We start from the raw sequence: 27,495 nt of genomic DNA, 5'->3' as shown, positions 1-27,495 counted from the left end.
GACAGAGCAACATATTCTCTTCAATATGGCAGGTAAGATGACACCTTCTCTCACATGAGGCTGCAGAGAAAATTCACATTGAAGAAATAAGATCAAACGATCAGTCTTTCTGATGCTGCACCTTCCCTGTGTTTAGCAGGAGCATCACACTCCAAGTGTATTGAACCACACCCAGCTTTATACGTCCAAACTTACAACAGAGACTGGGATGTACCTGCTGTTGGGTCTGCTTGTGCATAAATGAAGAAGTTGTAAATATAAGATACCTCGGTCTGCTGCTGTCATTGGGACTTCAAGACTGGGGCACTGAGTCACTTTAGAACATAGAACATTACAATGCAGTACAGGCCCTTCAGCCCTCAATGTTGTGTCTACCTGTAAAACCAATCAAAAACCCACCTAACCTACATTATTCCATTATCATCCATATGCCTATCCAACGACCATTTAAATGCCCTTAATGCTGGCGAATCCACTACTGTTGCAGGCAGGGCATTCCACGCACTTACTACGCTCTGAGTAAAGAACCTACCTCTGACATCTGTTCTATATCTACCACCTTCAATTCAAAGCTATGTCCCATCATGCTAACCATCACCATCTGAGGAAAAAGGCTCTCACTGTCCACCCTATCTAATCCTCTGATTATCTTTGTTTCTCCTGAGACGGTTTTGTCAACAAAGAAGAAAAAGATTTCTTGTCTGTGCTGAGCCTCGTGAGCATTAGTTCAGATGCGGGCCAAGGCACCCTATTTCATTCATCACCAGGAGGTCTTTAATAGAAGGCTGGGTTAGCACCTACTGAGTGGAGAACTAGCAAGAGTCTCACCTTGCCTCTTTTCAGGAAGGTTCGACCAATCAAGTGCCAATTAAGCATCAATGGGCCTTCCCGAGGATCAAAAATGCCACAGGCACAATCCCAATCACCAGACAAACCAGGACTAGAAACCTTTCATTCCTTCAAAAAGTCACCATCAGGCCAATGTTCTGCATGCTCCCAATGCCTGGGATCACCAATGGATACAGGGCATAGTTGAGTGATGCCTGGAGGGAGTTTATGGGTTGGGGGAATAAGGGGAGAATGGGGAGAGTGGTTAGCTGCAATGATACTGAGTGTCTCTGAATGAAAGACACTCTCCTGGAAGCAAATTAGCGACACCAATATGGTTTGCTGCTTGGGTTTCCTGCTTGACACCTCCTCCATCTGCCACTCGGTGATTACAGCCAGCAGAGTGAGGTCCCTAGGGTTAGCCCACAAGCCTCAGTTGGCAGTTGGCTTAATTAGGGAAGTGGAGGGAACATGGCCACATTTACATTGGTTCATCCACCACCAACTCCACCACTCCACCATTCCTCCCCACAACTTTCAACCAAAATGACTAAATGCTCCAGTCAGCAAACTCACATGAAAGACTTTAAATTCTTCTCTCTGTTCAACAACTGGAAATAAGCTGTCAAACTGAGAACACTTTCTAATGTTTCATTCATCCATCTGTGCCTAAACTAGATCCAGCTTTTCCTGATCTTTGCTCAGAGTAAGCAAGTGTGACTTCTGCGGGTGAACATTATGAAAATGCCATTAACGTTTTAGATGTAGTTTTGCCAAAACAAATTGACTGGAACCTTTCAAAACCAATTGTGCAGTAAACTTAATTTTAGCCATTAAATTAACTGGAGCTGTTGTGAAACAAACATTATTAACATTGCTAAATCCTGCATGTGTCCTTGAACTAAACTCAAATATGAGTTTTTAGACAAGCACAAGCATGCCAGAACATTAACTATAAAACAGAACCTTTTAATCCAGACAAAGTCTTGGCTTCCACATCCTTCAGTCCAACATCTTAGCTCATCTAGCTGTCTGGTGCCATCCCTTATCATTCATCTTACTTCAAGCCTTAATGGATGTTACTAACTGCAGGCACTGACAGATAGTCACTTCAGGCACAGACAATTGCCACAGGGTCTGACAGACAATCGCCACAGGCTCTGGCAGGCAGCCTATAGGGTTTTCATGATCCACTTGCCAGCTAATCAAGGAGATATATGGTCGCCACATCATCAGGTTTTCGACCTGAAGGGCTAGGACCGAACTTTCAAAGCAAAGGGAAGAGGAGTCCTAAATTGAACCAGATCTCTTATCATTGAGGCAGATGGTTTGCAGTCATCTTACTGCTGTACAAATAAGCTAGTTCACTTTTTTTACAGTACAATAAGAGAAGATTTAGTTTTATGAAAGTTAAGAGTTCAATAAGTTCCAATTTTCTGGAACTCAATCACTACAGACATTGGAATACATGCCATTTGAATTGTACTTGGAAGTTAGCATCTATTGTACTGGCAGTTATGATCTCTGATTAGTGGTCAGAATGACCATTTAAACTAAGTAATATGTTTTCCCCCTTGTTGCAAGGGATTTGTTTTGCAGTGCAATTAACCACTAGGGCACTTTAAGTCAATTAGAAACATTTTATGTTTGCGAAAAGTTAAATCAAGATTCAGGTCTTGTATTCTGTAGTTAAAAGCAGCTATTCAAAAGTATTTAAAACAGTTTGTTGCCTGCACTTTATGCTTAAACTCCTAAAGAGTGTAAAGCTAATGACACATTTAAAATGCACAGAAATTTCAGCCTACGAACAGCAGTGTGGAACGCTCAGTGCAAAATGGTTGCTTCACTCAGTATGATCCTCCAGTTTGTGTGCTTGGAGCTGGAGATTTCTGCGGGTGAGCTCAATAATCAGCTCCCCAGCGTGTGGAAATTTTCTAAGCGTATCATTTCCTGAAGGGAAGGCAAGTTACTCTGTAGCTTCAGCTCCAGCAAGGCTGATAAAACAAAGCCACGTGCCAGCTTGCCACGGACTCTGCAGGTTTATCCTCTGCTCTGCAACCACTTAGTGTTTGTTTTTCAGCCTTCCTGCATCATCTATGCAGGGCTCCAGGCTCTTTGTCAGTCCTTTTATTAAAACATACTTGTGTCAATTCAAACATCTTCCCGTGTTCTGTCAAAAGCTAAAGACTCTTTATTTTAGTAAAAAGCAAGATCACTGCAGCAGTGGTGCTGTTTTTCTGAATAAATACTGTGTGCAACTTGTGCCATGAATACATTTTATTATTGACAGGTAATTTAAGATGGCTTACATTAAAAATTAGGATCAGTGAAGTGCAAAAAGCAAAATAAAGAAAAAATATTTATTGTCACAGCCATAATCTCCTATAACAGAGCTTCTGTTTTAATTAAATACATTTAACCATGAATAAAACTAGCCCTGAAATGCCTGGATGATAGTTATTTGTAATACAGATTGCTCTATGGTTGTAATGTTCTGATGGATTTGTACTCTTATAGGTTTCTACCCTATTAATTTAAAGCTACATTTGCTTGAAAGGAGCTTGAATTCATAGCAGAACTATCCAAATTTATTTTCAGTTGTGCTACAAAATATGAAAATGTATTGTACCTTCAATTAAAATAAGAGACTGGGCTCTCTCCATGCCAATTTGTCATCATGTAAGGACAAGATAAACAGAATCACCTTGCTTTCTCTGAATCAGCTACGGCTATATTTTGTTGTTCTGAATTCACACTGGATGTTTGCAATTCTGCCTGCATTGTGGTTAAAATCTATTGATATGTACCAATTGGTACTGAAGCCTAGATTTAATTCTTCATCCTCACCAATAGGTTTTTAAAGATGTCACAGCTACATAGGAACATAGGAACAGGAGTAGGCCATTCAGCCCCTCGAGCCTGTTCCACCATTCAATGAGATCATGGTGGATCTGCGGCCTTGCACCATATATCTACTTTTAGCTCATATCCCTTAACACCTTAAATCTACCTCTGATTTAAAATTAACAACTGATCAAACATCAACTACCAATTGTGGACGAGAGTTCCAAACATCTACTATCCTTTGTGTGCAGAATGCTTCTGAACACTTAGGAATAATGTGGCCTTAACTTTTAGATTATGCTCCCTATTTCTAGAATCTGGCATTGGAATTAGTCAGACAGATGGTTTCATATAATTGGCAATTACCATTAAAACTAAGGAAAAGGAGTCAATGGGTTAGCGCAATGGCTAAAGCAAAGCAGGCAAAACAGAAACATGCAAGAGAATTCCTTGAAGCCTGCCACTCAACCGGAACTCAATCAATAAATACATTAAACTGGACCCCATATATGAACCACTCAGACACTGAACCAGAAGCATGAAAAAAAACAGAGACACTTAAATGCCAGGCAGGACAGACCACCAATACCTTATCAAAGACACACTGACAATGTCAACTAGCGAGGCAATGAAATGTCTGCAGAAAAATGCACCAGCTCAGCGAATGAATCTATGAGCACAGTGGCTGAGAGCCTAAGCTCTGGAACTCCTGCCACTAACATTTCTGTCTCTTTATTGTACGCCCCTCCTTAATGGCATTCCTTAAAATCCAGCTGCTACCAACTTTGCTACTATTTGATTACGTGGTTTGTTGTGAATTTTGCTTGATAATCACTCATGTGAAGCACCTTGAACTGTTTTACTATTTTTAAGGAGCTACGGAACTATAAGTCATTGTTGTTCTAACTTGCCTTTGTATTTCCATCTCTGGTGGCAAATGTCCAATATGCAGTAATTTTGGGGCATTCCCAATCCAACATCTGCCTTATTAATTAAAGCATTCAGAGCTAGTTGAATTCAATTTTTGACTTTTGAGTTCCTTCATTATGACGCAGTTGTGTTCATGAATGCATATGACCCAACAGTTTTATATATGAGAAAGAAAACCCACCTGTAAGTGACTGTGATTAGTATTGATGTGGAGGTGCTGGTGTTGGACTCAGGTGGACAAAGTAAAAAATCACATAACACCAGCTTATAGTCCAACAAGCTTATTGTGAATTTCTAGCTTTCAGAGCTCTGCTCATTCATCAGGCAGCTACTTGATGAAGGAACAGCGCTCAAATGTTAAATAACCAAATAAACCTGTTGACCTGGTGTTTTGTGACTTTTAACTGTGATTAGTAATGTTACTCAGAAGCCTAAAACTAGAGTAGTTTGGAAGATAAAACAAATCCCTTTCCTTACCTCAAACCAATGATTTTGACTGATTATCACTGTTGTAAATTAAGGAAATGCAGCAGCCAAATTGCGCGCCCATAAATTTAATGAACTGCCCTTTGTTTTATTACTGTTAGCCAAATATAAATGTTGTCAAAACACCAAAAAAGAACTTTCCTGCCCCTCTCCAAATAGCAAGATCTTTTTATTCCATTTTAAAAGGCAGATGGGAAAGAGAAGGTTGGAGTTTAACAGCAGCAAAGTTCTGTTATAACTGTACCGTGTGTTGAAGCTATATCAGGAATATTGTGTACAGTTTGCTCCCTCTTTGCAATAAAAGTTATATATTGCAGGCAGTTGAAAAGAGATTCACTTGGTTGATTCCTGTGATGGAAGGGTTGGCTTATCAAGAATGGCTAAGCAGTTTAGGCCTTTATTCATGAGCATTTAGAAGAATGAAAGGTGATCTTATTGACACATACAAGATTCTAAGGGGGCTTGACAATGAGAAGTTGAGAAGATGTGGGGGAACCTTAAACTAGAGGACATAGTTACAGAATAGCGGATAATCATTTAAAACTGACATCAAGGGATCTGGTCTCCCAGACAATAATAGATTTCTGGAATTCTCTACCGCAGAAAGTTGTGGAAGTAAGATCACTGATAGATTTAGAGAGGAAGTATGAAGATTTTGAAACATTGAAGAGAGGACAGCAACGCTCACTTGACACAAAGGAGGAGCTCAGGCCTGGACCAGATCAGCCAGCATATTATTGAATGATGGGTCAGACTTGAGGGCCAGAATGGTGTATTCTTGCAGCCATTTCTGATGTACTAATGCTCATTTAACATCTCATCTGAAAGATGGCACATCAGGCAGCATTCGGTGCTGCTTCTGTATGATAGTGAATTATCAGTCCAAATTAATGGCTCATAATGCTGAAGAAATGTTTCAAAACATTCTTTCCTGAGATAAAGCAGTTGCAGTAAAGTTTCAGAAATCTTTATTGCCATGAAAAGGTGATGGTGAGCATTCCTTTTGAACCAGTTAATTTTTATTTATGATACAGGTACACCTATCACAATCTTAAGGAGAGGCTCTATTATCTGAGCCAGTGATAATAAAGGAATAGTCCTATAAACCTATGTCAGGATGCTGAACGATTGGTGATGGTACTATGCGCATGTTCCAGATAGTGAAGACGTTAGGTTCATATTTGCTGCTGAGAAAGCTGTGGCAAATTTCTGAAGTGGGAAATGGAGATAATCTACACTGCAGTTCTGCAAGTTGACAATGGAGGGGTGAATAATTAGACAAGTGAATGGGTTGCCAATTAAACAGAATACTTTGTCCTCAGTGGTGTTGAGCTTTTTGGAGGAATTGCAACTGCGATCATCTAGGCAAACTGGCAGTACTTCATTACACTCCCAAACTTTGACTTGAATGCGGTAGAAAGTCTTTAGAGAGATTGAAAATGAGTCACTCACTACCAAATATAGGGCAACCTTGATTATCCAAACTTCAATTATTCAAATTTCAGTTTATCCGACCAAGATCTCAAGGTCCATAAAAATGGCATTACGAAACTCAGCATTCAGTTATCAGTTAAACGGCATTATGATGTGCATTGTCAAATAACCGGCACTTATAAGTTACTGCTTGTTTACAATCAGATAAATTATCCGAACGATCAATTATCTGACTAAAATACCCCCTGCCCTTCTCGTTCAGATAATCAATGTTGTCTTGTACCGAGCTTCTGACCTCTTCCAATATCCATGGTATGCATGTGTTTGGCAGAATTACACTTCAGACAAATGATATCCCTCAGGATATTGATCATGTGGATTTAGTGATGGTAATATAGTCGAAAGTGATGGGGAGATCCATAGGCTCTATTTTGTTGGAGATTCATAGAAACTAATATGTATGTAGCACAAATTTTATTTGTCTATTAATAGCCCATTGCAAAGGCTGTTGGATGGAGGCAAAGATTGCTGTCTGAACTGCAGGGTCTACGACTCTATGACCCATGAACTGAACACTGCAATCATCAGTAAACAGCCTCATTTCTGACCCTCTGATTAAAGAGAAGTTATTTATGAATCACATCATGACCACTGGTCAGAACCTCAAAGGACTGTGGACATTTTTAAGTTGAAATTCTGAAAGACGTATTTCATTGTTAAAAAGAGGAGTGATACAATCAAAAATGGTTGCCGATACATATTAGTGTTTGTCTGGACACAGAGCGAGATCAAGAAATTTCACTCCTGTAGATGTGAAAGGATCTCCAAACAACAACCATTCAGAGGGTGAAGAAGTGAGTTAAAACAGACTGGTGTCTGATGTCTTGTCACCACAAGAATAATGGAGAGATGATGACCTTCTGCTCAACACCGTACTACCCCTGGTAGATTATGTCCCAAACAGTAGACACATTCTGTGTTTTAACTTTGATCAATACACAAACAGGATCAGTTTCAGTGTTACTGCAGTCTGTTTGTAGGGCAGAATGCTTATTTGTGTACCAGCCTAGCTTTGAGCGTCAGCATATTGTGAAGATCAAAGTTGAAGAATGGCCCATATTTCAGAGCCCTTTTTCAACTAACCAATAAATAGCACCTCACTTCATAGCTTGGTCACTTTCAGAGAAAACTCCCAATGTTTTCACACTTTTGTGTTATTTCCAGTGTTTTACAGCCAGCTGCACTGTTCCTCCCGGATGTCTTGCCATCTACAAAGAAAATCTGACTACCTCCTGAGAGTGATGGTTCTTCTCCTCAAAATAAATCCCTGTTTTCTTGCCTGACTGCTTTCTGTTTACATTAATACACTGATTGCCTTTATCCTCTAGTTCCTCTTCTTGTGGTTCTTCTTTTGCTGTCAGCTTTTACTTACCTTCCTTCATGCCCGTATTGCTTCCAGGTCAAAGGTTACTGAGTAAGATGGACCAATATTTAACATTATCCGAGAAAATTGCAAGTGATCACCTGACAATTGATGTAAACAGTGAAAAATCCTTTTCAAATATTCTTTTTAAAAATTTCAATTTCAACAAAAATTTGAAACAGATTACAAATGTCCCTTGCTTCTGGGTTGATGGTCATCAGGAGGTTTATAACTCAATGGGTAATGAAAAATAATGGAATATCAGACTGATTCACTCATGAGCAAAATCTTCAGGCAAAAATCATAACTTATCACTAATTTGAAGCTCTAGTTAATCTCTCCCCAGAACATTGAACTCAATCAGAGTTGAATATTTGTGACACAATGACAGGTCTAACTCCTATAAGTGAGGATTGAAAATCCTGGGGAATTTCTAATGTACCAGAGAAAACAGGATTAAAATTTAAAAAGAGAGTGGCCATGACTAAATTGGAGACATTATTATTAACATTGTTTACACATCTGCACATCACTTTAATCCTGAAACAAAAGTGACATCAACTCTGAGTTTAAGTATTTTTATGTCTAATGGTACGTATCAAAGAGATGAAAATGTCAAATCTAAAGGCACTTTTGACAAACTTAGTCTGAAAGCACACTATTAAGCATTGGTAGAACAGTATAATCACCAAAGCAACATTATGCATTCATCTGTTATTAAGACAACATTTCATAGGTATTTCAACTAATCATATTATCAATGTTCATTGTTTAAACATTAATACTCAAAAATAAGAAAGTAAAAGTGTTAATAACAACTCTTTCCTATAATATTCTTGAAAAGACCTAATTCATCTAGTGATTAGCCTTTAGAAAGAGCCTAGCTTTCATTCTCGATTGAATTGAACTGGCTGAACCCAGCTGGGAAAACGGGAACTGTGTTATAAATGTGTGTTACAGTAGCACACTGCCATCTAATGATCAATGGTGGGGTTGGTGGATAAATATTTAGTGCCTGGAGAAATAATTTTTTTTTCAAAATATAATGTGGCAGACAGCACACTGAAATTCAATCAAATAAGCTACAACCATTTAACAATTTAACTGAATTAGGGAAAGGTCAAGCCTGTTGTATGAGGTAGCGGTTCTAAAAGGGTTCATGTTGCAAATGCATGAAGCTCCACACAAATTGATGCTTTTATAGTGCCTTTACTGGGAATAAGAGAGATCCTATATCCACAGTTCTCCTCACAGCTTTGCCTCACAATGTTAAACAAACTAATGTAAATTGTGTCTGATCATTACTATGCAAAAAAAAATTATGTTTGAGAAAAGAGCCTCTTCTTGTTGAGACTCCACAGTGGTCCTCTACTACCCTAAAACAAATTAAGACGTTAGAGCCAGTCAAAGGAAAAAGGATTGTTTCCAATGCCCTTATAGGCACAAACACCATTAGGCTCTTCAGCTCTGAGCACAATAATCAAGGCTGACACTTCAATATAACAGTGAGAGAATGCTGCATTATGAACAATGTAGCCTTTCAGATTTGATGCTGGACTGAAGTCCTGTCTTCCTTCTTAGGCAAATGCAAAAAGCAGTTGCATACCACTTTTATAAAGAAAGGCAAGGACTTTACACTCTGGTGTCCGAGCATTTATTTTTCAATCAACATCATGGAAAAAATACGATCTGTTCATGAACCTATTTAATGTGTACGTCAGCTGCTTCATTTCCCATGTTGCAACACTGACAACTCTTCAAGGTGTTGCTTGGGTAAAATCCTGAAACCCCCTTTCTAAGGGTATCGTTTATCTACCTTCAGCAAATAGACTGCAGCAATTGAATAAAGGAGGTCACAATCACCTTCTCATGGGCAACAAAGGACAGGTATGAAATGCTGTCTGAGCTGGCACTGCTCATATCCCAAGAACAACTAATAAAATTGTCTGTAAAACACATTTGCAAGTCAGTGGACATGAAAGGTATAATGTAAAAGCAAATCATTTTTTTTCTGTGTGATGAATTAATCAGGGAAGTTAGGATCAGTGATGACCCTCTCCCCATAAGCCTTCAGTTGACTGTCTGCCAATATGAATTTCTGTGACTCAAACATGAAGAGTGTCTCTTTAAGGAAGACACCTCATGATGACTGACCCACATGGAACAATAAATCAACAAAATAATCATTCATGTGCAAAGAGAGAAGAAGAACTTTATGAAAAGTTCCAGATGTGTGCTATTATCAGCACGCCCTGATCCGATCAACAAATATTGTGCCAGCTTGTACCAACATGTGTAATAGGGAAAAACAGAAGTGTAGCTGCAGGCAGGACAGGATTAACAGTCACATGATGTAGCGAAAATGTATTTGGAAAATATACGGAGGGAATAATGGCTGGTAGGGATAACTGGTGGGAATCAGAAAGAACATAGCAGAAAAGTAGGATATTAACTGAGTCAGAAACAGTATTGTTGACTTCTGGTGAAAGGTCATGGGCCTGTGATGGAGGCTCTGGGGACCTTGAAAGGTGGGAGACAGGACCTGGACACAGGAGTCCTACACCTATTTCCAATAGATTCTATTTTCATGCGTGGATGGTCTAGTGGCATTATTGCTGGCCTGTTAATCCAGAGACCCAGGTAATGTTCTGGGGACCCAGGGTTGAATCTGGATTAGTGGTGCTGGAAGAGCACAGCAATTCAGGCAGCATCCAAGGAGCTGCTCCTTGGATGCTGCCTGAACTGCTGTGCTCTTCCAGCACCACTAATCCAGAATCTGGTTTCCAGCATCTGCAGTCATTGTTTTTACCCAGGGTTGAATCCTGCCCTGCAGATAGTGGAATTTGAATTCAAATAAAAAATCTGGAATTAAGAGGCTAATGATGATGTAAATCCATTATTAATTGTTGGATAAACCCATCTGGTTCACTAATCATTTCAAGGTCTAGCCTGCATGTGACTCCAGACCCATTGCAATGTGGTCAAGTCTTAACTGCCATCTGGCAATAAATGCTGGCCTTTTGAATGATTTTCTTTGAAAAAGGGAAAAGGCTAGGATATGGTTCAGTACCAAGTTCAAACAAAAGCAATATATGCTGGAGAAAAGATCTTCCTTTGCAGTGTGGGCACTGCCAATCCTTAGCAAAGGTAACAAAATGATCTTGAAGGGAATTTAATGTTTTTAGAACTCTTAAGTTGTGAAGGCATTTAAATGGGGCAAGTTTTTAAATATTTTAAAAATGTGCTGTCGGTGTCTCAGAAAATTGAACAAAATCTATCCTAACAATTTCAGTAGCAGTTTGCTCATGTAAATCCAAGTGTAGTATTATTAAAGCTTGGCTGATTTCCACAACTTTCATTATGATGTTTGAATAGGCAGAGAGTAAGTTTCTCATTTGATAGCTCAGAGCTTATTAGAAAATTATTTGTCCCTGATACAGAGCTCTGAATGAAATATTTTATAAAGGATTAAGTGCTTGAAGAATTTAAATGTATTAAATGGGCTATTATAAACACATCTTATTAAATATAATAAACTGTCGTAGAATTTTATTTTATTTTATTTTATCCCATCATGACTCCTGTGGGTCGATGAGGGAAACTGGGTGATAAGGCCAAAGTTGCAAAGATGTGGGAAATCTGAAATAAGAACAGGAAGTGTTCAAGAAACCCAGAAGGTCTGACAGCACCTGTACAGAAAGAAAGTGAATTAACACTTTAAGTCTTCTTTGGAACTGGATACTTGGTGAGTTGGCATGGAGAATATATGGACACAGGGTGATAGGTATGGGGCAATAGAGTTGGCATTAGGTGTTCATAGCGTCTGTGGGGCATAGGGATGGGTAGAGTGTGTGGGTTGTATGATTTAGCATGTAAGAGCTTGGCCAGCACATGGAGAAGTGAATAGGTTGAGGGTTTAGGGTGAATTCCAGATGTCCTAATGCTAACCAAAAAAACTGGAACAAAGGCATCAAGAATCAAGGTACTCTGTGTCCAAGGGGAACAGGCCTGATTCCATCCTATAGCTGCTGTACCATCATCCCTTGCCAAATGTTGTGTCAGTTAGGCCACGATTTCTCTGAAGTAAGTGCACAGAGTCAGGATCAACTTTCCTGCAAGTTAACTCAGTTTCTCTCCCACCTGTTGCATACTCCCTACATTTTCTCTTCTACTTAAGATTTCTAATACTTGTAGTTTTTTTTTGAAGATATAGCATCTCTACGCATTGAGATAAAGGACAATAAAGGATCAGTTGCACCATTTAAAAAAATTCTATTCACCATCAAATAGTGGAAAGCAAGGCAGGAGAGAAAGAGGAAGTGTGTACAAAATGTAGAAATGCAACCATGGAGAGTTTCAACTAACCCAAAATCAATTCACAAGGAGAGGCCTGTGAAGAAGCAGGAGGGCTAGAGGTGCAGTGTGTAAAAGACTCCTTTCTGACCAATATATTGGAAATTCAAAAATTGAGGAAATACTTTCTTGTAATTCAGAATGAACTTGAACAGATCCGAGAGCCGACATCGGATCAATGCCTCAGGCCTAGTGATTGTAACGCAATATGTTTGGTAAGGTCCTTTGAGAAAGTGCAAAGGCCAAAGTAATAAATGTGAAAACGTCAACTCTAAATGAACAAGGTTGGCGCAACAGGAAGGAACTTGAGACAAATATTTCCCACAGTTGCTGTAGTTCTTGTTCAACATTTAAAGTATAATTTGATTTCAGAAGAAAAAAGTTCAATGAATAAAAACAGTCTAAGAAAATGCCGCTAGGAAAAATGCAATGTGAATCCAAAGGTTAAGGCTCATGCAAATCAATGAATGATGAGCTTCTCTATGATGCTGTGTTAATTTTCATTGTAAGCATCTCTTACAAGCCACATTGAGGTTGATCTCAAGACCAGGAGGATTAGGATTAATAGGATCTTTAGGATCTTTAATCCTAAAGATTAGGATTCTTTAGTTGAAGAATTACAACCGGAACAAATCCCATCAAACTGGACAAAGAATGATTCATTCATTCATTCATTCATTTACCTTTTACTTGGCTCCTTGCCTTTAAATTAACTCCTTTTAAAACATAAATGCACTTGGGCTGAGAAAAGATATCCCTGAAGAAATAGATCCTTTCTGTGACCAGACAAGGGAGGGACTAAATTAAGAAGGCAAGGTCGTTCATTTCTCCTCATCCCAAAATATAACCTTTTGGGGGTTTCTCACTCGGAATATTAATCAATTAGTGACCCTCACCTGGGAACCAGTTGTAATAAGGCCATGCTGGAGGGCTGAGGGTTTTAGTTAGGTGGTCAGGTTGAGTTTGTCAAATTAGGATGGGAGAAGGGAATGGCCAAGGGGAGTAATCAGTCAATCGTATATTTACACAGGAGTTGGACCAAGCCTTTTCTACCTATCATTTCCCGAGTAACCATTTCAAGTAAGTCAGTCTGATTATAGCTCAGGGTTGGAAATATTGGTAGATTCCTGGGAAGCAATGAATTGTCCACGATTCGTTCAACATCCCAAACAATCCTAAGGAGCCAATATGTTGGCACTTACTTTGCCCTCTTGCCATCTGGAGACTGGAAGATCTGGGTCAAGATAATAATCATGGATCTTACATTTTCCCATAATTACATATTTTGATAAGTCTTCTGCATAGAAAGCTGCAAACTCTTTTAAATCCTTCCAAAATGATACGATAACTTCTGTACTCACTTATAATCGTCCAATGTAGATTGGCTCAATGAGGAATGGCACTGACCCAGTGCACAGATGGGATGTCTTCAGACATACTGCGCTCATGCAAGCCTATAAAAAGAAAGGATTTATATCACATGCTAAAGATACAAAATGAAGCAAACTGGTAATGAGCTCAGACTGGTAATGAGCTATAGACAATTGGAACAGAAATTATCAGCACAGTGGCACAGTGGTGGGCACTACTGCCTCACAATGTAAGGGACTCAGGTTCAAATCCAGCCTCAGGCAAGTGTGAGGAGTTTGCACATTCTCCCCGTGTCTGTGTGGATTTCCTCCCACAGTCCAAAGATCTGCAGGTTAGGTGCTAAATTGCCCTTAGTGTCCAGGAATGTGTGGGTTAGCAATGGGAAATGCAGGGTAGCAGGGTATGTTTGGGTGGGATGCTTGTCAGAGAGTTGGTGTGGACTTGTTGGGTCAAATAGCCTGTTTCTATAAGAGAAATTGTGCCTGTTATTTTTGGTTTTTGTGTGTAAAACAAACACTGTGCTTACCAATTTCACAAATGTGATCTGCATTGATCTCATAATCACTAGTATTTTGATCTTTGCTAATTTTAGGCAGTCCTGCCCAGTACCTTAAAACAACAGGCAATCTTTACCAACATTGGTCCAGTTTAGAAATGGACAATAAAAAGGGCTCTGCCTGCGCTAGGCCTCATTAGTAAAATTTGAGAAAGATTAGATGTTGCAACCACTGTGCAAGTTCCAACTAATATCAATCCATCTAATCAGTGATTCTTAAAGGTGATCATCCAATCCTTTCAGTGTTTTTTTGCATAAATGTATGGGCCATTTTATGTTTTTTTTTGTTTCCAAAATGCATTAGAATTAAAATTTATATTTTTCAAGAATCTTTGATGTAATGACTTCCCAAGATATTTCACAGGACCAAAGCATGCAACAAAGCTACGTAGGAAATATAAAGTCCCAGGCTTGGTCATGGGACTGGTTTTAATTAGTGTCCTGAAGGATATAAAGAGGTGAGAAAAAAAATAGGTTTGATATTCCAAATCTTTGGGACTGGTCAACTAAAGGCACAGCCACCTGTGGTGGAGCAAATATGGCCGAGAAAGCAAAAGAGATCATAATTAGATGAGCACTGATACTTCTGAAGATTATGCAGTTGGAGGAAATGACAAAGGTAAGAAGGGGAAAAGCCATGGAGAGTTCCAAAAAGGATGATAATTTAAAAATTAAGAAATTGCTTGACTGGGAGACAATGGGGATCAGCAAGCACAAGGGTTCAAGGGGAACCAAACTTGCTGGAAGTCAAGACAAGGCAAGTTTTTAGATAACTCAAATTAGTAACTTGCACTGTAAGACTCGAGTCTATAGGTAATAGAGGCATGGATGAGGATCAGCTTGGACTTGTCCATGTTAAGGTGCATTTTCCATTATTACCACTGTTTTTTTCTGAAGTCTTTTATACACATCTTACTGTTTACCAAACCATTTTCATTTATGCAGTGTCATTAATGCACTAAAGCTTTCAAAGTGCTTTAGAGAACCAATGTCAAATGTAATGTAAGTACTCCTACATTGCTGTCATCAAAACAAATGAAGTCATGGAGTCATAGAGATGTATAGCACAGAAAAAGACCCTTCAGTCCAACCTGTCCATGGCGACCAGATATCTCAACCTAATCTAGTCCCACCTACCAGCACCCAGCCCATATCCCTCCAAACCCTTCCTATTCATATACCCATTCAAATGCCTCTTAAATGTTGTAATTGTACCAGCCTCCACCACTTTATCTGGCAACTCATTCTGTACATGTACCATCCTCTGCGTGAAAACATTGTCCCTTGGGTCTCTTTTATATGTTTCCCCTCTCACCTTAAACCTATGCCCTCTAGTTCTGGACTCCCCCAACCCAGGGAAAAGACTTTGTCTAGTTATCCTATATATGCCTCTCATAATTTTGTAAACCTCTTTAAGGTCACCCCTCAGCCTCCAATGCTCCAGGGAAAACAGCCCCAGCTTGTTCAGCCTCTCCCTATTGCTCAAATCCTCCAACCCTGGCAACATCCTTGTAAGTCTTTTCTGAACCCTTTCAAGTTTCACAACATCTTTCCGACAGGAAGGAGACCAGAAATCCATGCAATATTTCAACATTTCAACAGTGGCCCAACCAGTGTCTCTGTTGTCCTAACATCTAAGCTCCAATCATGTGGACTCATAAATATCATAAATAGTCCAACATGTTGTTTTATGGAATTAAAGTTTGTGAAGGGACTGATTTCTAAAGTGATGAAAGGAATGGAAAATGAGGATTAGGCAATTCATTTCAGTTGTGCTTTTTATGACTACAGGGATTAATTAAAGATTGAAAGATGGTTTAGAATCAGGACTGAACTTCAAATGTGGATGTCGGCCTATAATACAACCAATAAAATCTTGAAATATCTTAAATGCCAAATATAAACATGAGCCACTGGATTGGATGTGGGTCTCACTGGTCACCATTTTCAAATGTCATCGGAAGAATTGTAGCATCTTAAAATCCTGCATTTGTTTGCAATTACAGCATGTGTTACAGTCTACTTGATACGATGTACTCAATTTTGAGGCTGCTAATAAATGAAAATGCATTTATAGGCTATAAAATTTAAAGTTGAACATAGGTATAGTATGTTGTGCTGGAATCAATTTTGGAATTCTGTTCCTCGGAAATAGGAGCAGGAATAGGCTGTTTGTTCCCTCAAGCTTGCTCCAGCATTCAATAGATCATGGCTGCTCCAACTTTCCTCACATCCACCTTCCTGCCCTTTCCTTATAACCTTTGATTCTCTGACTGATGAAAAAACCCTTTTTATCTCAGTCTGAACCATACACAAGGAGTTCCAAAAATTCGCTATCCCTGAGAGAAGAAATTTTCTTCTCAGCTCAATATTAAATTGGTATCCCTTTATTTTGAGACTCTGCCCTCTGGTTCTAGACTCTCCCATGAAGGGAAACATCTTCTCAGCATTTACCTTGTCAAGCCCCTGAAGAATCCTATATGTTTCAATGAGATCACCTCTCATTCTTTTAAACTCCAATGAGAACAGTCAATCTATTCAGCCTTTGCTCACAAGAAAACCCCTCCATATGGTGGCATGGTGGCTCAGTGGTTAGCAATGCTGTCTCACAGCACCAGGGTCCCAAGTTCAATTCCAGCCATGGGCGACTGCCTGTGTGGAGTTTGCACATTCTCCCCGTGTCTGCGTGGGTTTGCTCCGGTTTCCTCCCACTGTCCAAACGTGTGCAGGTTAGGTGAATTGGCCATGCTAAATTATCCGTAGTTTTAGGTGCATCAGTCAAAGGGAAATGGGTCTGTGTGGGTTACTCTTTGGAGGGTCGATATGGACTTGTTGGGCTGAAGGGCCTGTTTCCACACTGTAGAAAATCTAATCTAATCTAGTACTAAGGATTAGTTCAATGAACTTTCTCTGAACTGCCTCCAATGAAACAATATCTTTCCTTAAATAAGGAGACCAAAACTGCTGATAGGACTCCAGATGTGGTCTCTCCAGCACCTTGTACAGTTGCAGTGAACTTCCCTACACTTACACTCCAACCCCGTTGTAATAAGGGCCAACGTTCCATTAGTCTTCCAGATTACCTACTGCATCTGTGTGCTAGCTTTCTGTGTTTTGTGCACAAGTAACCCCAAGTCCCTTTGTGCTGCAGCTTTCTGCAGTTTTTATTTTCTTCATTGAAACAATACTCCAGATGGAGGACAGGAAAATTTTCTGGCTGTAACAGCTGCTCCTTTTTTGAGGTATTTTAGGTGCTGGAGGTGATTTCCTTGAATTCCAGGAGCAGCAATTACTGTTTATATGCTGTTGCATTGTTTTGGAACTTTGGAAAAAAAATGTCAAAACAACAGCAGTTTTAAAAGGGATAAGAACAGACAAAGGAAGCACATGGTGAGGTCATTGGAGGAGAGAAAGAGAGAAAGAAACTGACACCGCCTTTGCTGTTTGAATTCATGTATCGCTGGACATCGGAGTGCATCTGGGAAAATCAACAAGCAGTGAAATTCACAACTAATCTTGGAGGAACTGTTGGGTGATGTTCACAGAACAGAAGCAGATAAGTGTATTGTTGTTTTAAGTGTGACCTACGGAAAGTCTGCAGTAGAGAGTAGAATGGGTTCTTTCTTGATTATATGTTTTTGGAGATATGTGTCTTGATTAAACTTAAAATATAAGCCATAACTATTAATTTAACCTGAGGCAGGTTTGTAGAGGAATAAGATAGTATTATTTTCAGGGTCTGTATATTGTGAAGAAGTAAAAATGGCCTTTAGTAGAGTGATATGTGCTTCTTGTCAGATGTGGGAGGTTAAACAGAGTTTAAGGATTAGAGCAGATTATATCTGCCGTAAATGCTGTTGGTTGCGAATCTTATCAGATCGAATAGATCAGTTGGAGAGACAGTTATAAGCAATGAGGAATTTGCAACAACAACAGTATGTGACGGATGACAGTTATAGGAAGGGGGGAAAGTTACAGATATAGTCACATAGATGGGTTAACTCCAGGAAAGGTAAGAGAGGTAGGCAGCTAGTGCAGGAGTCTTCTATGGCTATACCCATTTCAAACAGGTCTGCTGTTTTGGAAAATGTAGGGGGGAATAGATTCTCAAAGGAATGTAGCACAAACAGCCAAGTTTCTGGTATTGAGACTGGCTCTAATGCAATGGTGGGTACGTTGGGTTCCAAGAGATCAATTGTGTTAGAGATTCTCTAGTCTAAGGTATAGACAGATGTTTCTGTGGTCAGCAGCAAAACATCAGAATGATGTGTTGCTTCCCTGGTGCCAGGATCAAGGATGTCTCAGAGAGGGTGCAGAATGTTCTCACAGGGGAGAGGGGCCAGCAAGCGGTCATTGTCCACATTGGAACCAATAACATAGGAAGTAAAAAGGTTCAGATTCCGAAGGGAGATTACAGAGATTTAGGCAGGAATTTAAAAAGGAGGTCTTTGAGATTAGTAATATCTGGATTACTCCCAGTGCTATGAGCTAGTGATGGCAGGATTAGGAGGATAGAGCAGATGAATGCATGGCTGAGGAGCTGGTGTATGGGAGAAGGATTCACATTTTTGGATCATTGGAATCTCTTTGGGGAAGAAGTAACCTGTACAAGATGCACGGATTGCACCTAAATTGGAAGGGGACTAATATACTGGCAGGGAAATTTGCTGGAGCTGCTCAGGAGGATTTGAACTAGTAAAGTGGGGGTGGGACCCAGAGAGATGGTGAGGAAAGAGGTCAATCTGAACTGATACAGTTGAGAACAGAAGAGAGTCAAACAGTCAGGGCAGGCAGGGACAAGGTAGGACTAATAAATTAAACTGCATTTATTTCAATACAAGGGGCCTAATGGGGAAGGTAGATGAACTCAGGGCATGGTTTGGAACATTGGACTGGGATATCATAGCAATTACAGAAATGTGGTTCAGGAATAGGCAGGACTGGCAGCTTAATGTTCCAGGATACAAATGCTACAGGAAGGATAGAAAGGGAGGCAAGAGAGGAGGGGGAGTGGCGTTTTTGATAAGGGATAGCATTACAGCTGTGCTGAGGGAGGAAATTCCTGGAAATACATCCAGGGAAGTTATTTGGGTGGAACTGAGAAATAAGAAAGGGATTGTATTACAGACCTCCTAATAGTCATAGGGAAATTGAGAAACAAATTTGTAAGGAGATCTCAGCTATCTGTAAGAATAGTAGGGGATTTTAACTTTTCAAACATAGACTGGGACTACCATAATGTTAAGGGTTTAGATGGAGAGGAATTTGTTAAGTGTGTCCAAGAAAATTTTGTGATTCAGTATGTGGACATAGCTACAAGAGAAGGTACAAAACTTGACCTACTCTTGGGAAATAATGCAGGGCAGGTGACTGAGGTGTCAGTGGGGGAGCACTTTGGGGCCGGCGACCATAATTCTATTCGATTTAAAATAGTGATGGAAAAGCCCAGAGCTAAAAGTTGAAGTTCTAAATTGGAGAAAAGTCAATTTTGATGGCAAGAACCTTCGAAAGCTGATTGGGGGCAGATGTTTGCAGGTAAAGGTATGGCTGGAAAATGGAAAGCCTTCAGAAGTGAGATAACAAGAATCCAGAGAAAGTACACTCCTGTTAGGGTGAAAGGGAAGGTTGGTAGGTATAGGGAATGCTGGATGACTAAAGAAATTGAGGATTTGGTTAAGAAAGAGAAGGAAGCATATGTCAGGTACAGTCAGGATAGATCGAGTGAATCCTTAGAAGAGTATAAAGGCAGTCGGAGTATATTTAAGAGAGAAATCAGGAGGGCAAAAAGGGGACATGAGATAGCTTTGGCAAATAGAATTAATGAGAATCTAAAGGGATTTTACAAATACATTAAGGACAAAAGGGTAACCACGGAGAGAATAGGACCCCATAAAGATCAGCAAAGCAGCCTTTGTGTGGAGCCACAGAAAATGGGGGAGATACTAAATGAGTATTTTGCATCAGTATTTACTGTGGAAAAGGATATGGAAGATATAGACTGTAGGGAAATAGATGGTGACACCTTGCAAAATGTCCACATTACAGAGGAGGGAGTGCTGGATGTCCTGAAACACATAAAGGTGGATAAATCCCCAAGACCTGATCAAGTGTATCCTAGAACTCTGATGGAAGCTAGAGAAGCGATTTCTGCACCGCTTGCTGAGATATTTGTATCATCGATAGTCACAGGTGAGATGGCAGAAGACTGGAGGTTGGGCTAACGTGGTGCCCACTGTTTAAGAAGAGTGGTAAGTACAAGCCAGGGAACGATAGACCAGTGAGCCTGATGTTGGTGGTGGGCAAAATGCTGGAGGGAATCCTGAGGGACAGGATGTACATGTATTTGAAAAGGCAAGGTCTGATTAGGGATAGTCAACATGGCTTTGTACGTGAGAAATCATGTCTCACAAACTTGATTGAGTTTTTTGAGGAAGTAACAAAGAGGATTGATGAGGGCAGAGCCATAGATGTGATCTATATGGACTTCAGTAAGGTGTTCAACAAGATTCCCCATGGGAGACTGATTAGCAAGGTTAGATCTCACTGAATACAGGGAAAACTAGCCATTTGGATACAGAACTGGCTCAAAGGTAGAAGACAGAGGGTGGTGGTGGAGCATTGTTTTTCAGACTGGAGGCCTGTGACCAGTGGAGTGCCACAAGGATCGGTGCTGGGTCCTCTATGTTTTGTCATTTACATAAATGATCTGGATGCGAACATAAGAGGTACAGTTAGTAAGTTTGCGATGATGACACCAAAATTGGAGGTGTAGTGGACAGCGAAGAATGTTACCTCAGATTACAACAGGATCTTGACCAGATGGGCCAGTGGGCTGAGAAGTGGCAGATGGAGTTTAATTCAATAAATGTGAGGTGCTGCATTTTGGGAAAGCAAATCTTAGCAGGATTTATACACTTAATGTTAAGGTCCTCGGGAGTGTTGCTGAACAAAGAGACCTTGAAGAGCAGGTTCATAGCTCCTTGAAAGTGGAGCTGAAAATGTGTTGCTGGAAAAGCGCAGCAGGTCAGGCAGCATCCAAGAAGCAGGAGCATCGACATTTCAGGCATGAGCCCTTCTTCAGGAAGGGCTGAAGGAGGGCTCATGCCTGAAACGTCGATTCTCCTGCTTCTTGGATGCTGCCTGACCTGCTGCGCTTTTCCAGCAACATATTTTCAGCTCTGATCTCCAACATCTGCAGTCCTCACTTTCTCCTTGAAAGTGGAGTCTCAGGTAGATAGGATTGCAAAGTAGACATTTAGTATGCTTTCTTTTATTGGGGGTCAGATTATTGAGTACAGGAGTTGGGAGGTCACATTGCGGCTATACAGGACATTGGTTAAGGTACTGTTTGAATATTACGTGCAACTCTGGTCTCCTTCCTATCAGAAAAATGTTGTGAAACTTGAAAGTGTTTAGAAAAGATTTATAAGGATGTTACCAGGGTTGGAGGATTTGAGCTATAGGGAGAGGCTGAACAGGCTGGGCTGTTTTCCCTGGAGCGACGGAGGCTGATAGGTAACCTTATAGAGGTTTACAAAATTATGAGGGGCATGTATAAGGTAAATAGACAAAGTCTTTTCCCTGGGGTCGGGGAGTCCAGAACTAGAGGGCATAGGTTTAGAGTGAGAGGGGAAAGAGAAAAGAGACCTAAGGGGCAACATTTTCACACGGAGGGTGGGACATGTATGGAATGAGCTGCCAGAGGAAGTGGTGGAGGCTGTTACAATTGCAACATTTAAGTGGCATTTGGATGGGCATATGAATAGGAAGGGTTTGGAGGGATATGGGCTGGGTGCTGGCAGGTGGGACTAGATTGGGTTGGGATATCTGGTCGGCATGGATGGGTTCGACTGAAGGGTCTGTTTCCATGCTATACACCTCTATGACTCTATGACTCCAATACTGTTCTTTTCTTCTCCCTTTCAAAATAAATAACTTTTCATTTTTCTACATGATACTCATTTTGCAAAAAATTTGCCCACTTGCTTAACCTGTCAGTATGTCTCTGAACTATTTGTATTCCTTTCACAATCTACTTTTCCAACTATTTTTGTGTTGTCTGCAAATTTCGCTGAAGTGTATTTACTTTCTTCCAAAATCATTAATGTGTATTAACAATAATTGCGGTACCAGCACTGATCCCAGTGGAATCCCATTGATCACAGGTTGCCAAGCTGAAAAAGAACCGCTTATCATCCTCCTTTCTGTTCCTCTCCCATTGGCTAATTCTCTAGCCATGTCAATATACCAACTCCAAAACTGTGGGCTCGTATCTTCTGACTCAACCCTTTGTAAAGTATCTTATTGAATGGCTTCTAGAAGACCAAGCACAACATATTTACTGGTTCCCCTCTATCCACTCTAGTTGACCCTTCCTCAAAAAGCTCGAATAAATAAGTCAAACATGATTTCCCTTTCATTAAACCATACTGAATCTGCTCGATTAGATTATGACCTTCCTAACGTTCTGCTACTACATTCATAATTATTGATTCCAATACTTTTCCAACAACAGATGTTAGGCTAAGTAGCCTTGAGTTAGCCTTGTGTGGAATGCTCTGCCCCAGAGGCAGTGGAAGCACAGTCTCTGGATTCATTTAAGAAAGAGTTGGATAGAGCTCTCAAGGATAGTGGAATCAAGGGTTATGGAGATAAGGCAGGAACAGGATACTGATTAAGGATGATCAGCCATGATCATATTGAATAGTGGTGCAGGCTCGAAGGGCAGAATGGCCTATTCCTGCACCTATTGTCTATTGTATACACATGTTTTGCCTCCATCTCTTCATCAGCAGTTTTCCAATCTTCTGGCACTTCTCCAGAATCCAATGATTTTCTTTGGAAAGTTACAACCATTCCATCCACTATCTCTGTTGGTACTCTTTTACAATCCTAGGATGTGAGCTGTCTGGGCAAGGGTCCTATCTTCCTTTAGCCCCATTAGTTTGTCTAATACTACTTTTTTAGTGATGTTTATGATGCTTAATTCCACTTCTAAAACTTTATATTGAGTAAAAATAAAAAGTGCTGGAGAACTCAGCAACTCTGGCAACATCTGGAGACATCTGGAGAGTTAAGGCTTCCAATCTGAAGAAGGATGATTAGACTCAAAACATTAATACTATTTCTCTCTCCCCAGGTGCTATCAGATCTGCAAAGTTTATCCAGCGCTTCCTCTTTTTATTTCAGATCTCCAGCATCTGCATTATTTTGATTTTAATGTACATTGACTGTGTTTTCAAAAGCAGAACTTGCAAAACAGGATTGGTACACAGTCCAACACCTTCCTACACTCCTGAGCTCTAATGCCCAAAATATGGAGGATGTAAGCAGGTGCTTAAATCAAAAGCTCACCCAATATTCACAAATGAATAATAAATAGTAAATTAAAAGTTTAATTAACTACTCCAATCTATGATATGTTTGATATGGTTGTTGAGCGGGAGAGGGTAGCCTTTTTTTGTACGTTTCTGGAGATGCAGGAATGGGAATGGTTCTATATTTGGAGGTTGCCCTTTGCACATCATGGGCACCTCCCCTCCCCATAGAAGATAGCCCTTCTTCCCTCACAAACTTTAAAATCCATCCCTCTCCCTTGTCTCCTCCATAAGGTAGTTACTGTCCAATACTGCTGACTTATCTGGGCTCAGGACTCCAATTTGACTTTGGTCCTTGGGTCTAGTCTCAGTACCAGCAACACCCACTATGAAGCTGTGGTGCTGATGGATGTGCTGGCCAATCAGATTGTATGGCTCCTCCAGAGGATGGGATCTTCTGAGAAATCAGAGGTGTGATGGAATGCTCCCTACATACCGAAATGGATGCAGTTCCAGCAACAGTCAGAAAACTTGACACCACCCAAGACAAAACAGCTTGCTAATTGGCATCATATTGCCATCACCAGTGTTTGGTAGCAGCAGTGTGTAGTAGCTACAAGATGCACTGCAGGAATTCACCAAGGCTGCAGAGATAGCATCTTCCAATTCTCTGACCACTACCATTGAGAAATACAAGTGCTACACAACCTGCAAATTGCCCTCTAAGCTACACACCACCCTGACTTGGAAATATATCACTGTTCCTTCAGTGTCAAGGATTCTAAATTCTGAAACTACGTCCCTAATGGCATTGTGGGTCTATCTACAGCAAATGGAATGCAGCAGTTCAAGAAGGCAGCTCACCACCACCTTCTTAATGACAATTGGGTTGGGGAGTAAACAAAAGCCCACATCCATTGGTGGGTGCTTCCAGAACCAGGCATCACAGACGGAGGATTTGAGGTTGACCATTTAAGATGGATCTGAGGAGACATTTTTTCACACAAAGAGTGGTGAGCCTGTGGAAATCATTACCACAGGAAGTAGTTGATGCCAAAACACTGAATGTACTCAAGGGGCAGTTCAATATAGCACTTCCGGCGAATGGAATCAAAGGTTATGGGGAGAAAGCAGGATTAAGCAGTTGAGTTGGATGATCAGCCATGATTGTAATGAATGGTGGAACAGGTTTGAAGGCTGAAATGGCCTCCTCCTGCTCTATCTTCTGTGTTTCTATGTTTCTATACCATGAATAAATTTTTAAACAAAGTCCCACAGTTCACTATTTGAGCTTGCACACCACGGCTTTGACTTTGGGGCAAATTTCTTCAGACTATGTCGGCTGGCTACCGACTTGCCTTACCCTGATATCCCTAAACATTCCATCATTTTCAGCACAAGTGCTCTCTGTTCCTCCACACTTTTCAACATTCCACCATCAGCTATTGTGTCATGATGCCAATGTAACAAGCGCATACTGCGTCTGCGTGCTAGCATCATGTCACGTCTTGTAACATCATTACAGGGATTGAGGCATTGACAGAAAAGGACAGTTATTCGATTCAGGAAAAAAACAGAAGAAGCTCTCTGGATGCTGATCTTATCGAACCACCTGTCTGAGAGCTGTGCACCAACAGCTGACAGCGTAGGTACTGAGTAAAAATAGCAAATAGACAGGAAATTGCATGAGATAGCCTGTAACAAGAATAACCTTTCACCTCTGGGACCTCACTTGAACTGCATGCCAGACTGATGGGATCAGACCATTTGCTCCCTGCCAGCTGCAGTGAGTTTGGGCAACCAGAGTCCAGCTTCAAGTGCAAAACTGTCTGTTATGCATAATTAATTGGCACTTAATTGCCAGGCTCAGCCAGATGAAGCATGAGACTGTCTGGTACGAGAAGTGAAAGTGTCATAGAGTAGATGGAGCCTTTCTGAGGTCAGGGAAAAGATGTATTTAAGACACTGCATGGAAGCGGCTTAATTTTCTAGCTAATATGAAATGACTGACATAGAAGCACTCTGTAACGATATAATTCAGAAAGTTGACATATATTTCTTTTTTCAACACTGACATTCTTCACCTCAGTGATCATGAAAGTTCATCTGGTTAAACAAAACCCATCTATAGGAACAATAACGCAATTGCTTAAAATCTAGTGCCTGCTCCTACAAGTGGACTGGGAAGTGTTTTGGGAAAGAGTATAGAAGGATTCTAAAAGTGCAAAGCATGAATGCCTTAAACAAATTAAAATAAAATCAGTAATGAATTACTTTGTAACACAGAAAAGGTGCCATAACATACCTTTGACTAAAAATCATACAAATATGCAAAGCAAATTTATCATCTGGATGAGTGACCATGCAGGAGAACATTGATTATGACGAGGAGGGAAGGTCCACAGAAAGAATGGAAATTAGTACCTGACTTAGAATCTCCCTGTATTTAATCTGATTTACTGGAGTGTTGGAGGCTGAGGAATGACCCTATAAAGGTTTATAAAATCATGAGGGCATGTATAGGATAAATAGACAAATTCTTTTCCCTGGGTTGGGGGATTCCAGAACTAGAAGGCATAGGTTTTGGGTGAGAGGGGAAAGTTATAAAAGAGACCTAATGGACAACATTTTTCACTCCGAGGGTGGCACGGGTATGGAATGAACTGCCAGAGGAAGTGGTGGAGGCTAGTCCAATTGCAACATTTAAAAGGCATTTGGATGGGTATATGAATAGGAAGGGTTTGGAGGGATATGGTGCTGGAAGGTGGAACTGGATTGGGTTGGGATGTCTGGTCGGCATGAACGAATTGGACCAAAGGGTCTGTTTCCGTGTTGTACACCTCTAGGACTCTGTAACTGTCTGAAATTCACTGGAACAAGGGATTCTACGAAGTGTAGTACTGGCTAGACAGTATTCCTGTATCGTTCAGTTGAAAAATGTTTGCCTGTTCAATTACCAGACGTGCAAGCTGAATAACAATGTTGTGAAACTTGATAGGGTTCAGAAAAGAATTACAAGGATGTTGCCAGGGTTGGAGGATTTGAGCTTTCTGGAGAGGCTGAGTAGGCTAGGGCTGTTTTCCCTGGAGCATCGGAGGCTGAGTGGTGACCTTGTAGAGGTTTATAAAATCATGAAAGGCATGGATAGGGTAAATAGACAAGGTCTTTTCCCTGAGGTGGGGGAGTCCAGAACTAGACAGCATAGATTTAGGGTGAGAGGGGAAAGATAAAAAAGGAGGCCAAGGGGGCAGCTTTCTCACTCATCAGGTGGTGCATGTATGGAATGAACTGCCAAAGGAAGTGATGGAGGCTGGTACATTTGCAACATTTAAAAGGTATCTAGATGGGTACATGAATAGGAAGGGTTTGGAGGAATATGGGTCAGGTGCTGGCAAGTGGGACTAGATTAGGTTGGGATATCTGGTCGGCATGGACGAGTTGGACTGAAGGGTCTGTTTTCATGCTGTACATCTCTATGACTCCAATAGTATAGTAAGAGTATTGAAGCATCTCAGACCCCAGTCAACAGTGATCTTACAGCATATTCCATGAGATTCAAGGAAGGAGAAATACACAGGGAGAGACAAATGATGAAATAGAGTGAAATCAGATACAGAAAGAGAAATGAAAAGAGGGAAAGAAAGATGAGATTTAGAAACAAAAGTGAGATAAAAAGGAAAATAGTGGAAAAATAAGTAGAAGAATAAAACTTCTAAAATTTTACATGTTAACAATTCATCACTTGAAAGAATGAGACTACATAATTTAATTAGTTTAATTACTGGGTCAGAGATATTGATTATTACACTGGGAAAATAAATGCATACATTATTAATTGACAGACTTTCAAATCAAACAAATTCTTAAAATTAACAGGGAAGTTATGACCAAGATGGCATCTGTATGAATCAAATGGAGGAACACCATAAACTGAGTATTAATTTTGTTCACAA

The 27,495-nt window shown here is 40.3% G+C and overlaps 1 protein-coding gene across 3 annotated transcripts in view; it reads right to left on the bottom strand.

Moving 5' to 3' along the window:
- The window catches only part of tenm2a (teneurin transmembrane protein 2a), a 2,790,214-nt gene that overhangs the window by 2,366,097 nt on the left and 396,622 nt on the right, over positions 1-27,495 (bottom strand). For 2 of the 3 annotated variants that reach the window (XM_072590496.1, XM_072590504.1), the window contains one exon: positions 13,660-13,752. The exons of the other annotated variant lie outside the window; for it this stretch is intronic. The gene's annotated coding sequence lies outside the window, so the exon portion shown is untranslated. The remainder of the gene's footprint in view (positions 1-13,659; positions 13,753-27,495) is intronic. 3 annotated transcript variants of the gene reach the window in all.

The sequence above is a fragment of the Chiloscyllium punctatum genome, chromosome 20, assembly GCF_047496795.1.
Source record: "Chiloscyllium punctatum isolate Juve2018m chromosome 20, sChiPun1.3, whole genome shotgun sequence".
NCBI lineage: Eukaryota > Metazoa > Chordata > Chondrichthyes > Orectolobiformes > Hemiscylliidae > Chiloscyllium > Chiloscyllium punctatum.
This window is presented reverse-complemented; position numbering and strand designations above follow the sequence as displayed.